Here is a 5,046-nt window from a genome sequence, read left to right as displayed (position 1 = left end):
TTTTTGTGTTTTTATTATTGACTATACAGAGGAAGATCGGTGCCTGTTGGTGCTTCTTAAGCAACAGTTCCATGAAGCTCTGGGGTATTTGGAGACGGAAACAAAACTAAAACCCTTCAAAGTGTCTGTTCCACATTATTACAACAGTTCCACAACATTGGAATTTGCTGCATCAGGAGGTTCGATTTACTGAAATCCAAAGCTATTCCCATCAAAAACATCTTCATGGGTCAGGTTCCATTTGAACATAGGACCACTTATCAATGATGGTTTTTGGAGAGTTTTTGCTTGAATTTCTTTGCAGGACGTCAGAATAGCCTCCCAGAGCTGCTGTTTGGAAAGGAACCGCCCCCACCCTCAGAGATATTTGGGTTGAGGGTTTTCTGCCCATAGAGGCCAATGATGCAGAGGTATTCTTTGCAGCGTGAGACGGTGCATTGTCATGCATGAAGGCGATTTGGTTACGGCAGTGCTTCTCAAATAGTGGGGCGGGCGCATACTAGTAGCGGCTTTAGGCACAGGCAATACGGGCAATTGCCCGGGGGCGCAAATTTAACGGGGGGGCAGTGGCGACGGCGGCTCAGTTCTTGGAAATAAAATCTGCTCCACTGTTGGTTTCCTATGATGTTGTATTAGAGTTAGATTCTTTTGTTTCAGGCACTTTAAGCTTCTTTTCTGTTTTAGACTATAACAGGGTTTAAAACAGGCGAAACATTTTCTTTTTCCTAGAGGGGGGGGCCTTGCAAAAAATAATTGAGATGCACTGGGTTACAGAAAGCACGGTTCTTCTTTTTATTCCATGGAAGAAAAGGGTCGGTCGGAAACTCCGCCTACTTTTCAGAGGTCATTCTCACACCTTCAGGGACCCTAAAGAGGTCGACCAGCTCTCTCCCCATGACTGTAACCCAAACTGTGATTCCACCACCTCCTTGCTGACATTGCAGTCTTGTTGGGACAGGTTGGCCATCCACCAACCACCGCTACTCCATCTGGACCATCCAGGGTTGTACGGCACTCATCAGTGAACCAGAATAAGAGTCTTCATGTCTGTTATTCAGTCTGTTTATTAACAACATTGTTGTTGCATCTAAAAGGTTCAAATTATTTGCTGACGACACAACTCTTTTTCATGAAGGCCATAATTTCGAACATATGCTGAAAATAATGAAACAAATGATCACTAAACTGGAATCAAACATCCTTCATGAAAACCAGCAACAGAGCCACAAACCCAAATATCTCACTTAAAATAGATGGTGTTAAAATTGACAGAGTGAAAGAAGTCAGCCCTGTTGAGGGCATTGCTTTGAAATCCTGTATCGATTTTATCAAAACAAAAACACAGTGTGTCCAAATTATTATGCAAGTTGTATTTAAGTGTAAAAAAGGGGAAATTCCATTTCTCAAACAATCTCATGGATGATATTGTGTCTCTGGGCTCTTTGGATCACTGAAGTCAATCTCAGACACCTGTGATGAACACTTAGCAGGTGAGTTCAAGTACACCTCTACACCATTTCTAATCTACTTAATTTTTTTTAAATTTTTTACTTGTTCTGTCCAACAACTGAGCAAACAGATGAGCCTTTTGTGTTGGACAGGTTCACTGTTACAGTAGGGATTATGAATCTTCCTTTTTGGTTTTTTTATTTGTTACATTTTATGTTTTATAAATATACAGAGAGAGAGGGGAAAGTGTGAGAAAAAAAGGGGGGGGGGTAGGAGAAAATAAAACAAGAGGGGGAGTTTCTAATGAGTCGGTTATGAATTGAAGCTTCATAGCATTTATGCTAGATCTGCTGAAAGACAAATATATTTATGACATTCTGACACTGAGATAAGACATCTGTCCATCGGTACACTGTGGGTCAGGAGGAGGGGTGAAGCAGACGGAGAGCAGTGTGCACGTGGGGGTGGAGCTACATGCACGCTGCCAAAGTGAACCATGTGATCATAAGGGGAACCAGATCCTCTCCAGCCAGACCAGGAGAGACGGGGAGACCCCCGGACCAAGATCGTCCCCAGCGACGGGACCCACGCAGCCCGGGCGGGGGGGGGGGGGGGGGGGGGGGGGGGGGGGGGGGGGCACCCCAGGTTGGCTCTGTGTGTGGTGCCCACATGCAGTGCGTGTGTCTAACGAGAGAGTTAGAATTGGGGGGGGACCTGTGAGAGATGAGCCTGGATGGTTCACCGTGCCCCCCTCCCCCAGAGCACAAGACCCTAGATCAGAACTCGACATTAGACTGGGGGCCAATTATGGTGAAAAAAAAAGGATAAACAGAAAAAGTTGTTTTTAATAACTTGAATGACCAAGTGTCATTTGTACAGGGTAACCCTTGTGCTATCCTAGGCACTTTACCATTGGGAGTTGGGTCATTTAGACCCACTAGACAGTGCTCTGAACCTTTTTTCTTCAATGATTTGTGATCTTCACTGGTGTCCATGGATTAAATGAAATCTTTCCACCTTTATCCACCTTTGTCATGGTAGGGAGAACACGTCAATGGAAGGGGGGGGGGGGGGGGTCATAGGATAACACAAGGGTTAACCAGGCCTTCCAGATGTTTTCCAGAGGTTGCTGTCCACATCTTCTACTCCTTTAGTAATCGTATCATTTGATCAATGAGGGACTTGCTACAAAGCCTAACCGTAGCTACTAGCTTCTGTCACAGCTTCACTGGATTTAGCCACTTTTGTAAACATCTGCTGTGCAGCATAGTCTCGTTGTCGTTGTTGGAGCTTATTGCTGCGCTCCTCGCCGGTAAATTTGTCATAGTTTTTATGATTTGTAACATAGTGATGATTTATAATGAATTCTTTGAGCATTGCATTTACCTGCTTTGCAAATCAGGCACATGACTTTATCCATTAAGGTACGACAAAGTAAACATTTGTGCACTTAGCTCAAAAGCTTTTCTCCACGCCAACACAACGTTTTTCCTCAAACTCAAAGGAACCTGCATGGCTCTCTCTTTCTCTGACTCCATTTCTGCTTCCTTTCTCCGCAGAGGCAGTGACGTAGAAAATGTTGTCTGCACTCTTGTGGTGAAACTAATACCCTTTACTCTTGACACAGAGTGTAATTACCTTTATTTCCTACAGATGTTGCGAAAAACCACAAAACAATATTTTTCAAAGCAATTTTAAAGCTGGTTTATAGTTTTTCTCCATTGGTTTGGCTCATTTCTTGAAACAGAAATTACATTCTCAAAACAACATGGACAAACCTCCAAACCACTTGGCAATTGTTCACAACAGAATGGAATTTCTTGTTAGTTTCATCAAATTGCAAATGTCTCAACATGTCTCAATGTCTTTGTACATCTTTGCAATTGATTAAGTACAGGTAGCCTACATTCAGCACAATTTCCAAGTGAATAGATCGTGTTGATCTAAACTGATTGTTGATTCTCAGTCTAACGGTTGTTCTCTCCAAAATGAGTCAGCATCATTTCATTGTGTAAGTCATCACATATAACACAATAGTCTGTTCAATTGTCAAAATTAGTAAACATAATACCATGAATACGATATAGGAATCCCTTGGAACATTTGATAAATGTTATTTATTATTTTGATGTGATCCCTGAAACAGAGAGAGATCTCGTAGGGCCTCACCTACCACTATATGTTATTGTGTGGAACAATGTGAATTTCCACCGTGGCCTCATCATCAGGGCCTGGTTCACTACTCATCCAAGGATGGTCATAGTGTTCCTACCACCTTACTCTCTTTTTCTCAATCCCATTGAGGAGTTTTTCTCCGCTTGGAGGTGGAGAGTGTTTGAGCATCGGGATCAAGATCAGAGGTCCCTGCTCCATGCGATGGATGCTGCGTGTGAGGATATTACAGGAGATCAGTGTAGGGATGGTTGCGACATGCACGCCGTTTCTTCCCTCGTTGCATCACGAGGGAGAATCTACGCTGTGATGTGGACGAGAATCTGTGGCCAGACAGCAGCGTGAGGACGATGGCCCTTTACAGCACAAACTAGGCGTCATCAGGACATTACAACACAGAGCCCAGGAGGTCCCCACAAGCTCTGACGGAAAGAAGAAGGAAGAGCAACATATCCACCAAGCCCTCCGAACCTGTGGATATCCCAAGTGGGCATTCACCAGATCCCAACATACAGGAAAACAAGACAAGAAGGAACAAGAGCCGAAACGGAACAGTATTTCAATTCCATATATCTCAGGCCTGTCTGAAAAACTTAAAAGGATTTTCAAACAACATAACATCCCAGTTCATCTCAAACCAGTCAATACCCTCAGACAGAAACTGGTTCATCCTTCTTCTTTCTCTTTCGGCTTTTCCCATCAGGGGTCGCCACAGCGAATCATCCTTTTCCACCTCACTCTATCATGAACATCTTCTACCCTAACATTAGCCAACTTCATGTCCTCTGTTAAGACATCCATGTATCTCCTCTTTGGCCGTCCTCTTGCCCTCCTGCCAGGCAGCTCCATCTCCAACATCCTTCTACCAATATATCCACTATCCCTCCTCTGAACATGTCCAAACCATCTCAGTCTGGCTTCTCTGACTTTGTCGCTAACACAGGCAACATGAGCCGTCCCTCTGATGTACTCGTTCCTTATCCTGTCTAACCTGGTCACTCCTAAGGAGAACCTCAACATCTTCATCTCCGCTACCTCCATCTCAGCCTCTTGTCTCTGTCTCACTGCTACCGTTTCTAACCCATAGAGCAGAGCTGGTCTCACCACTGTCTTGTACACCTTTCCTTTGAGTCTTGCTGACACTCTTCTGTCACACAACACTCCTGACACTTTCCTCCAACCGCTCCAACCTGCCTACACTCGCCTCTTCACCTCTTTTCCACACTCCCCATCACACTGAACTGTTGACCCCAAGTACTTAAACTCCTGCACCTTCTTCACCTCAGCCCCCTGTAACCTAACGCTTCTACCTTGATCCCTCTCGTTCAGACACATGTATTCTGTCTTACTACGACTGACCTTCATACCTCTTCTTTCCAGAGCAAACCTCCACCTCTCTAGCTGTTCCTCCACCTGCTCTCTACT

This window comes from Oryzias latipes, chromosome 19 (assembly GCF_053564925.1).
Source record: "Oryzias latipes strain Hd-rR chromosome 19, Olatipes_Hd-rR_3.1".
NCBI classification, from domain to species: Eukaryota; Metazoa; Chordata; class Actinopteri; order Beloniformes; family Adrianichthyidae; genus Oryzias; species Oryzias latipes.
The sequence above is the reverse complement of the archived record's forward strand: the minus strand, read 5'-3'. Positions refer to the sequence as shown.